Source organism: Macaca nemestrina, chromosome 6 (genome assembly GCF_043159975.1).
Source record: "Macaca nemestrina isolate mMacNem1 chromosome 6, mMacNem.hap1, whole genome shotgun sequence".
Classification (NCBI taxonomy): domain Eukaryota; kingdom Metazoa; phylum Chordata; class Mammalia; order Primates; family Cercopithecidae; genus Macaca; species Macaca nemestrina.
Window position 1 is genome coordinate 113,512,304 of NC_092130.1, and position 11,581 is coordinate 113,523,884.

An 11,581-nucleotide genomic window follows, 5' to 3' on the forward strand; every position below is an offset into this window, starting at 1 on the left:
CATGATTTGCTCTTTGCTTTCTTAGGCTTTTGTTACTGAATTCTTTTATGCCATCTTTTAGGTCATGATGGTGACTTGCGTGTATCATAGTGGAGGTCTAATGGTCTCAAGGAGGATTCTAACTTTGTATTTTGGGAAATGTCTTTGTGTTTTCCTTCTTCCAATACATTCTGCTTTTTAAATCTATTTGAACTATAAGAATAAAAACCTGCTATGTTTATACCATCTGACTTTCTCCATCCATCCTTCCCAGTTGGGAAAAAACTAAATGTGAATATTTGTTTCTGACTTCCTGGCCCCAGAAGCTGGAGTGCAGCTATGCAGGAGGTGGGTTGGCGGGGCAGAGGGTTAAATCCTGGGGATTAACAATTCTCACCTTTCAAATGACTGCAGCTCTTGAGTGACTTTCTTGGGATCTATAGGTTACAGAAAAAAAGTTCTACAGAGAATGGGTTTTAGATGTTACCATTTTGTTGATTATTTCAAAATACAGCCATTGAGAGATCATTGCATAGAAACTATTAAGAGAAATGAGTAGATGGTTCAATGGATAGCTAGATAGATAACTAGGTAGACTGATAGAAAGGAGAAATTTTGGACACACAAAATGGCGTGTATTTCTGAGACTAAACATTTTGCTATTTAGATGTGCTGATTTCCTAAAGAGGTCATTTTTTATATTCTGGTAACCCAGAAGATTCAGAAAGACTCCTTGCTGCTTATGAGGCAGCGTCCAGAATACACAGCACAGTTTCTGGAACGTAGCAGAAGCACAAATGTTTATCAAGGGAACTAATGTTCTATTTGGCCTGCTCAAGCTAGAGCCAGCTCCTCTGTGCTCTGTCCTTGTCAACAGACTTTCCCAGCCATAGAGGCAAACCAGAGCAGACTAGTGGATTTCACCCAAAGTTGTTAATCCGTTAACAATTGTCTGTAAAAGTATGCATATGGAAACAAATGGGGAAACTAAAAACCAGATTTGCAGTTGCAGTGTAAAAATATAATTGCCATGCATTAGTGAAAAGAAAGGCCCCTCACAGATTGCAAATGTTATTTTAATACATAAGGAAATTGTACTGGATTTAATGAATTTGCTTTGACCATCAGCAAAATGACATTTCAGATTTCAAGCACAAAACTTTTTATTTGTTATTATTATTTTTTTTCATTCAATCATTTGAAAAAAATGGGCTCCTGACAAATTGATCAGGCAGTTGTGCCACAAGGTTTGTGACCTTGGGTAATTCACCTAGCTCTCTGAGTCTTGATTTCCTCATTGGTAAAATGGGGGTAAAAATCTATATTTGTCAGATGATTGGATGAGATGATGCATACAAAATATCTAGCAGAGTGCCTGGAACACAGAATAGGTACTTAACAAACAGCAGAATCTATTGGCACAGCTGCTACTACTGCTGGGTATTGGGTGGGCTTAAGCCAGCTGCATTAGTCAGGGTTCCCCAGAGAAATGGAACCAATAGGGTGTACGTGTATGTGCATGTGCACATATGTGTGCATGCGTGTGTGTGTGTGTGTGTGTGTTTGTGTGTTTGTGCGGAGAGGGAGACAGAGAGGGAGATTTATTTTAAGAAATTGGCTCATACAATTATGGAGCTTGGTAAGTGCAAAATCTGCAGGGTTGGTCATTAGGCTGGAGACCCAAGGACAGGCCAATGTTGCAGTTCAAGTCTGAAGGTTATCTGTATAAATCACTCTTGCTTGGGGAATATCATTCTTTTTATTCTATTCAGGCCTTCAACTGATTGGATGAGGCCCATCAACACTTTAAAGGCAATCAGCTATACTCAAAATCTACATATTTAAATGCTGATCTCATTAAAAAAAAAAAAAAACTCTCATGGAAACACCTCCAACAATGTTTTACAACATATCTAGGCACCATGGCCCAGTCAAGTTGACACATAAAATTAACTACCCAACCTCTGTTTTCTTTATTACCCAATCCTGAAAGAGATGAAAATAGCCTCCTGACAAGTCTCTCTGCTTCTACTTGTTTCCTCTCAATGCATTTAAAAGCAGTAGCCAGAATAATCATAAAACCCCAGTTCTTTCTCTTATGCTTAAATCTTTTGATGACCTCTCATTGCACTTGGAATAAATGCCCTTTTTTGTTTGTTTGTTTGTTTGTTTTTGTTTTAATCAGAGCTTATAAGGCATTGCAGGACCTGGCCTGCCATGACTCCACTTTACCAGAACCATCTGCTGCTCTTCTGCCTTGTGTTATTCAAGGTATTAGCTGCTGTGGCAAATCAACTCTGAAAGCTCCGTAGCTTAATACAAGGGAGGTTTACTTCTTATCACACTGGTAGGGAGCTTCTGACGTGGCTCCCAAAGATCCTTGTCTTCTGGTATTCATGTCCTTTTGTAATCTCTTCACTTTTGATGTGGACTGGATCAAGTGACTTGCTTCTAACAAATAGAATATGTAAAAGTGATGGTATGTCACTGTGACTCCATCCTGCTAGCCTCTGTCTGGTTCTTCATGTGTGCTGTTTCTGGTGAAGCAAGCTGGAAAGACCAATATGGCAAGAAACTAAGGGCAGCCCCTGGCCAACCAGCAGCAAGGAATTGAGGCTGCAAGTCCAATAGCCCTTGAGTAACTGAATCCTGCTGACAACCACATAAGTGGGCTTGAAAGCAGATCCTTCCCCAGTCAAAAATTTAGATGAAATGAGGCCAGGGGTCCCAGACCAGGCTGGGTAATGTAGTGAGGCACCATATGTACAAAAAATAAAAATTTTCTGGAAGTGGTGTTACATGCCTGTACTCCTAGCTACTTGGAAGGCTGAAGTGGGAGGATGGCTTGGGCCCAGAAAGTCAAGGCTGCAGTGAGCTATGATTATGCCACTGCTGTCCAGGCTGGGCCACAGAGTGGCCAAAAGAAAAAAAAAAGAAAAGAAAAAGAAAAAAAGGAAAATAAAATCTTCAAGTTTCTGGAGAAGTGATCCTATGTAATATTTCCTCTTGAAGGGTACACCTTGTGGAGAGATCTGTGCCATATCCTCCGTTAGATAAGACACCTTGGAGGATGCTTGGCAGAATCCTGGTTTGAGAACATCTTTTTGGAAGCCAGAATTGTGATTTAAAGCTAAAGGAAAGAAACAGTGCTTCTCCAACTTCAGTTCCAGGAAAGCATTTGTCTTCATCACCCTCATCCAGACTAACAGTTTGTGCTTAGGAAAGACAGATGTGTCCTGCAGGTCTTTCTACCCTCACATGACGAAGCTAGCAGTGCATCATACCTGGCTTGTGAACAAACAGAGAATAGCAGCTTCCATTTCACAAATACATCCATTCACTCTGAGGATTTTTTTCCTCTGGCTGAGGGAGCAAAATGCCCATTACAGTGTATTCTCCCTATCCCCAGGCTTTAATATATCTTGGAGCAGCTCTCCTCAGCATTCCACATTATAAAATCAATCTCTATTTAAGTAAGAGGAGGATATTTATTTCTTAATTTTTTAATAATGCATTTTGTGATTTGTTATAGCTTCAGTGTTGTATTATTTATTTATTGTGCCTATAGGGTGCACTGCCACTTGGTAACAGAGGAGCTATGGAAACTTGAGACCTAAGCAGAAATGAGTTCAATAATAATGCTACATTCTAGGACTTTCTCCAAAATTAACAACAGAACAAAAGTGCAAGGCAATGATAACCCATCTGACAGCATTTGGAGAGTGTTTGTGAAAGCAATGGCGATGGAGGTTTTAAAAGAATGTCAGGTAAGGGGAAGTGACAAATGGATGAGCTATTTTAAAATTCAGAACCATTTCATAAGCCTTATAAAACTGGATTTGCTATGTTCTTGGGGGGAAGAGTGTTTATTTTATGTTTTACTAAGGAAAAAAATGTTCAAGAACCTAATAGAACTTCAATATGTTTTCTCTCTCTTCTTGCAGATCACATAAGCAAGAATGTTGATGAATATAGCTTGGGACCAAGATGCCTTCATTTTGATTCCAAGGCCTGCTGACAAAGTGCTGAAAGGAAAGAGGATCTTCAATTCTTTTTAAAAAAAGGAATGATTTGGTGTGTTCATTCTTAACAACTGTTAAACAACATAAAATGTGGTTCTTATACTTAATTTTTGTCTCCCAAAGTTAAAGTAATAGGAAGTAACCACACAGTTGAAAATTTGCTGATATACATACAAATGATGTCATAAAAAGCGGGGATGTTTAGATAAAAATCAGGGTTAGATTGACATGTTTAACCCTAAAGCTTTCTACACCTGGAAGACATTACTCAAGCCCTGTTACCAGTGCTATGATACTAATTAGTGCCAATACCCTCCAATAATTTTGAATTCTTTAACTCTCTCACTAATCCTGATGTGCATTTCAGGAAAATGAATTCATACTGATTTGACATCAAGCAATAAATAAAGGCAGTGAAGGACACTTGCCCTTGGTGGAAAGATGGCATCTTAGCCAGGCAGCCAGCCGGTCTGTCAACAGCATTTATTGAGTATCTAATGAGAGAGTGCCACGAGACAAAGAGGAGATACAGGCCCTGGCCTTGAGGAGCAGCTAGGGCAATGACAGAGGCAGAGAAAAGAGTGGAGATGTGTCTGCAAAATACTGGAGAAGCAGCACATCAGCGAGGGCAACCTGGAGGAGGAAATGCCTCTCGTTTACTGAGTGCCTTGCACACGGCAGCCTAGGCTAATGGCCTTTTTATTGGTGAGCACATCAGATACTCAAGTAATGCTGTGAGGGAAGTGGTGTCAACTTCTGCATGCCTCAGTTTCTCAGCTGTAAAGTGAACTCCACTGAGCGGCTGGGGAGTGGTAAAGCCAGTGTCTGTGCGGCTCCTTCCACCTGGCTGGAGGTCAGAGGGCACTGAACACAGGAAGGGGAGAGGAAATGAGAAGAGGGATGCTTCCGCTACAGCTGTCCAAGACTCCCCCACCTTTCAGGCCCAGTAAGGTTTCAAATGAGGGGAAAAACTATGAAATTTTCATTTTAGGATTTGGCTAAGGAGATTACAAAAGAATCACAATATACACATTTGGCTTTAGCACATGCTCAGTTCTGTCATATTTGTGTGTTTTATGGTGGTGGAAGGAAATGTACAACTGGATGACTGTGTGATCTAGTAACTTTTCAATAGCATGGCAAGGTGGAGCCTGCTGATTCTCCATCCTGTTTCTCTCTAGGTGCACAGCAGTGCAACGTAGGGGTGCCTCCCTAATGGGTTGCAAGTTTTTCATTTATTTCTGATGTGTTCTGGCGATGAAACCAATGAGCAGAGGTGGAGCAAACCTACACCCATTTCCCCGATGTAGAGAAGGTTCTTCCTTTATATTCTCATCAACGTCATTCTTGGGTCCTATAGCATTCTTGCACTGCTATAAAGAAATACCTGAAATGGGGTAATTTATAAAGAAAAGAGGTTTAATTAGCTCATGGTTCTGCAGGCTATACAGGAAGCACAGTGGCTTCCGCTTCTGGGAAAGCCTCAGGAAATTTATAATCATGGCAGAGGTGAAGGAGAAACAGGCACGTCTTACCTGGCCAAAGCAGGAACAAGAGCAGGGAGAGGGGCTAAATACTTTTAAGGGACCAGATCTTGTGATAACTCACTCTTGCCACAATAATACCAAGGGGGATGGTGTTAAGCCATGAGAAACTGCCCCCATGATCCAATCACTTCCCACCAGACCCCACCTCCAACATTGGGAATTACAATTTGACATGAGATTTGGGCAGAGACACAGATGTAAGACATATCATGTCCCTTGGCAATAACAGCACAGAGGGATATTAACTGGCCTTTGTAAATACACAAGAGCCATAAAGACTTTAGTTGTAGCCATATGAAACTATAGACACTAGTTGTAATAATAGAAATGTTTCATCAATAAGCTGGTTGTTTAATTTTGAAAAAAGCACAAAAAGTTAGATTTTCTTCTTTCTCTCTTTTTGGTTAAAGTGACTGATTGGGAGGAAGTAGGAGCTGGGGCAGAATGACTGTGTTCTGTCAGACACACTCAGCCTCAGGAAGCCAAGCCATAGCTCACATGTATAGGAAGCAGAGGCCCTCAGAAGATGGGTATAACATAGCCATGTTTGCCTGCAGAACTTGAATATGAGATGTTCATATTCTTTATTTCCAAATACAGTATTTTCAAATAATTTTCTTCTGTATTAGAGGAAATAGGCTTAAATTTCAGCATAATTCATTCACTTAGCAAACACACATGGATCACCTATGGTCAAATAGAACACCAGGTACTGGGGATTTAGAAAAGTCTGTCTGGCCCTGTCCTCAAGGAGCTCCATCTATGGGGAAGAACATATAGAAAGTGTGTAGAACCCACTGTGATACCTGTGGATAGTAGATGTGTGTACAAGGTAACTTAGTTGTCCAGAAGAGGTCACAGTTCTTGGCAAACATGTTTACATTACTCTAGGACGTGGCTGTGGACAGATGTTATAAAAAAAGTGAATGACTTTTTGGCTTGGAGGGCTGCATAAAGTTCCATTCTAGTTTACAAGTATAAGTTCTTACCCTCTAGTAAGTAGAGACTTGGGTGTTCTGTATTTGCTGCAGGCTAATGTATGGAAATGGGATCCAAGAGTCTTGGAGGTACAGGGTTTGAAATTCCTTAAAAGCTCAATATGTCCATCTTCTCCATTCCCACTGCAGGTTATCCACCTGTAAGTGGAGAAACATTTCTGATCTCACAAGGAACACATAAACGGAGGACTGGCCTGACTGAATCTCTCATGCTGGAAGTTGCCATGACTCCAGTAGGAAGGGAAGGAAAGCTATCTATCAGAATTGTGAGGGGCCAAATAGGAGGCAAATGGATGAGCATATTGTACAATACTCTCCTAAACTTTAGGGAGTGAAGTGAATGTCGATCAGCCACATCATAATTTTAATGGACTGGGAAATTTGGCTCATTAAAATAGTCCTATGAATAAAACCAAAACATACAATTTTAAAGTAAAAAAAAAAAAAAAAAAAAGAACCTGAGTCAAATCAAACCAGATTAAGAAAAAACAAAACAAACAAACAAAAAAACAGAGTATCACTAGAAGCAATGGTAAGCAAAATGAAAGAAGAAAAGAAGTAGCAGAGGATCTTAAGTTTGTTTTTGTTTTTCTCCTTTTCATAATGGAAAAATCTCAATTATAATAAGAAATAGAGGGATTGATCACCCAGCTTCAATAATTTTATTAGCTCATGACCAAGCTCGTTTCACTTATATCACCCCATTTCCCCACCCTGCTGCATCCCCACTGGCCTGGGATTGAGATGGTAACTTTGAAAGTGAAATCAGCCATATCCAGGAAGGAGAGCAGTGGGCAAGGAGGAATCTGTGCCAATTGTGAGGATGTACCAGTTGGCACCAAGTAAAGAGGTGGCATCTGTGTCTGTATCTCGTGCTTGTTTGTCCCTTTTTTGCTTCCAAACTTTTCGTTTCTTTCTAGTGCTTAGAGTTATAGATTCTAGGAAGTTGACTACAAGTGTTTTAGGTGTTTTCTGCTTTAATAAATAACCATATCTGAAAAGAAGAAGGGAGGGAGGGAAAGAGAATGGTAAGATGGAATGAGGGTTGTAGGACTGAGGAGCAAGGCACAGAGATTAAGCTTGCAAGTGGCCAATCCAACCCTTGGAAGATGGCAGAGTCCCAGCCCCCTTCCCGCTACCTTCATTCCCTCCATGCTCCAGGCAGACAGGCTGAACCACTGTCAGTTCCCCAATAACCCACATTCTCTTGACTCCAAGTTTCTTCAAATGCTGTCACTCAGCTTCAAATGCCACCTCTTCCTTTTATCTTGCCAATGACTCCTCCAGTCTCAGCTTTTACACCACTTCCACTATGAGGTCGCTTAGCCCCAAAGTGGCTGGGTGGAGCACCCTTTCTAGATCTTCTCCAGCTTCCTGTAGTCATCTGCAATGGAGCACTTTCCACATTGTTGTGTAACTCCCTGTGTAATCACTTGTCCTGCCTAAAAATGGGGATTCAATAAGACTAGAGCTGTGATCATTTTGTAGTTGCACCCCCAGTGTGTGTCCAGTGCCCAGCATGTAATAGATGCTAATATAATTTTAATGAATGCATAATAAATAAACTAAAAATAGAATTTTTAGCATATGCAGCAATGCATACCTAAGAATAGGGAGTGAGTGATCCAGGGCCTTCTTTGTGGGAATCAGATAAAAAGTGATGTTTTTGAAACAAATGCTACCCCCAAATTAGGGCACACTGTGTATGGACTGAATTTCGGTCCTCTCTGGCTTCTTTAGTTAGGTGTCCTTGTGCAATGAACAACCTGCCCAACCACATCCAGCAAACATGGAAGGATCTTTACACCAGTGGTTTTCAACTCTGACCACATGTCAGAAAAACCTGGGTAACTTTTTGAAAATGTCCCTGTCCAAGCCCCAGTCTCAGAGATTTGGATTTAATTGATCCTGGGGCATTGGTTTTAAAGCCCCTCCTGGTATTGCAGCCTGAACTGAGAACTACAGCTGTAGATATGCTGTCATGATCATCTCACTCTAAGCTGTATTACAGATGGGTGTTTGCCTCTCATAGGCATGCTGATGGGGTTCATGGTCCAGCTGAAATGCTAATGGTAACACTAATCATTGGCACTTCCAGATTTACTGCCAGAAGTCTTTGCCTTTATCACCCAACCCCACACGTCTAGGCATGCTCCAAAGACCTGTCCCTCATTGAAGAGAGAGCTAAGAGGCAGCTGCACCACTACCCTGACCTGCAACTTGGGATTGTGAAGGCAAGAGTTCTAAAGTTAAGTCCTTGCCCAGCCCATACCTGGTATGTGACCTTGGGAAAGTTACTTAACAATTCCTTGCTTCAGTTATCTTGTCTATAAAATTAACTAATGGTGTGGGTGTACTTGCCAGAAATGGCATAAGATTTAACAAGCAAATACTTGTAAGCTACTCCATAAATATAAATTGTTGTACAATTGCTAAATAACTTCATTGTTTAAAATTCCATAGAAACCTATGCTATTCCTCCGATTTTTTACAATCACTATTTGATTTATGCATACAAGACAGCATTTGCCTAAAAATCCTTTCTTACATGGGCATTCTCTTTGATTTATTCTTTCACTCTGCCAGCACACAACTTGACATATGTATAAAGGATTTGCAAGAAAAATCACTTAATGCATAGCATTTCCTTTGTTGTGACTGTCTTATCATGAACTGTTACAGTTGTCACTTATTCTCAGAATTGTTTGTCTAGTTTTTGTTCAGGCTTATAAATACTCACCTTGGACGTGGTTTATAGACAGTGTAGGGAAAACAAATACATACGCTGGAATAGTCAACTTAGATTTATTCTTACTTAAGAAAAAAAAGGGTTTAAAGGTTTAATGTGTGCTTGATAAGCTATAAGTCAGCCAGAAAGATGCAAGCAGTTTATATTTACTCTCCTGAGTAGACTTGACATTTACAGTTTCAACCTTTCTCAGTACTTCTTCAGCAGGTTATGTCTTTCCCAGAAGAACTGATCTCAAAGCACAATTTCCAAGAATGCTATTAACAGAAGAGTAGGGAATTTTTGCCAACTACATATTGTGGAGGAGTGGAACATGAACATGAGGGACTCAAGAATTTGAGTGTTTGTTAAAGTACCTTGAGTGGGCTTGACTGAGGCTGCTCATAGTGTCAGCCCTTTACGAATCTGTGAAGAAAGCTTGCAGTTGGTACCCACCCCCACCAATCTTTTGGCAGCAACCTCCACTCCTAGAACATTACCTTTCTTATTCCAGAAGAAAGTAATTAATATTGCTGGGCAGGAGTCAACACTCTAAAGGAGCCTGGACCTTGGGTCTGCTCTTTGGAGAATTCCTTGGGAACCTGGTGTTAAAACAAGGGGTCACATTTCATCACCTTTCACCAGAGATTTAGTGTCGTGTGGTATGGAGAAACAGGGCTCAACTTTTGGTTCACACTCTGAGGCTTTGGACAAGTCACTTCATTTTTCTAATCCTCTATTTCCTACTCTGTAACATGAAGATACAAATACCCAATAGGGTTATTGTGGGGGACAAATGACGTCACCTACATGAGATGTCTAACATGTCAAGCACACAGAAGAGATTCTTCAAAGGTTTGCTAAATTTGAATTATGAAATATCCAGGATCTTAATCCACAGAGAAGAGATACATTAAAAATGATAGACAGGGTAATATAGTGGAAAAACAATAGGCTTTAGTTTTAGAAGAGCTGAGTACCTGTCTCTGCCATCAACTAGCTGTGTAACCTTGGGTAAGTTAAGTAACTTACTACTTAACCTCCCTCATCCATCATTTCCTGAGCTGGAAAATGAGAAAAACATTGTTCATCACATAGGGTTACTAGACAGATTAAATAAGATAACACAAGTGAATTCCTGAAAAAAAAAATGGAAGGATTTGAAAGGGTCAATGATAATGGTTTGTGTTGCATCCATTTTCGGAAACAACTCTTCTATACCCTTTCAATCAGTGATAGATTAGATATTTTTTTCTAATAAAAAGTGATGTTATCTTTACAGGCCAAAAGGAAGTCTATTAGCTATAACTGAAGTCTGTTACTGGCTACTATTCTTCACTAGTAAAATATATAGATCAAATTCTTTATACAAGGTTGGTGTTTCTCTTAGCCACAAGATGACACAGCAGCACTGATTAAGGCCTCCTTTCCTCTCATAGCATGTTACTAGGTTGTTTCCTTCATGATTACTAATTTCATATGACTTCACAGGCTGATTACATATTTATGTATTATTTATTATGCAAATCTAGCATTATACATTATTTAAAACCATATTAATAGTATGTATTATTTATGATGGAACCGTATTAATATATATTATTTCAAGTATCTTTGGCTAGGGCTTTTTTTTCTTGTGGATTTTGGTCATTAGAAGTTGGTATTCCACTCAAGAATCAATACAGCTCTCCTGGGGACATCACCATCAAGTTCCCTATCATTGCAACTTCTGCATAGCCGTTGTCTGTTAAATGACTCTAACATTACGAGGCAAAGCCTACAGGGTTCTGACTGCCTAGGATTATGGCTACACAATGCTACTCCTTTAAAAAATTGTGAAGTAGTTTTTATGCCATTGAGATTCCACCTCCTCTGATGGCAGCCTTCATTCTCAGAACATCATCTTTCTGATTGTGGGACAAAGAAAGCAGTTGGATAAATCTGAGAAACTGAGCCATGATAAAATACATAAAGTGGGATGTATTTGGCTGCAAGCCATAGAAAACCTGAAAAAATAGTGGCTTACGTATTGAGAATGTGTATTATCTCACTTAATAGGAAATTTAAAAGTAGGTGAGCCCAGGGATAGTTCTGTGGTTTAATGTAGGGGTTAGCCTCTCTCTGATTCTCCTCTCTTTACTTTCTGTGTTTGACAATATTACTCTAGATTGTTGCCATATGGATGTAAGTTGATTGACACATCCAAGCATCAAATCCTCTCACAAAAATCTTCAAATGAAAGAATGAAAGGGGGCAAGAGAAAGCTTTGTTTTATCTTCAGCTCTAAGTTTTATCTGGAAGAAAATC

General features: G+C 39.9%; 1 long non-coding RNA gene across 1 annotated transcript; it reads right to left on the reverse strand.

Annotated features, from left to right (window-relative positions):
* Window positions 1–4,467: 4,467 nt before the first annotated feature.
* On the reverse strand, window positions 4,468–10,593 carry LOC105499453 (uncharacterized). The gene is made up of 4 exons (XR_011624961.1): window positions 9,775–10,593; window positions 6,538–6,684; window positions 6,355–6,446; window positions 4,468–5,388 (listed from the first exon to the last, which is right to left on the reverse strand). It is a non-coding gene; the product is annotated as an uncharacterized lncRNA (long non-coding RNA).
* Window positions 10,594–11,581: the final 988 nt, after the last annotated feature.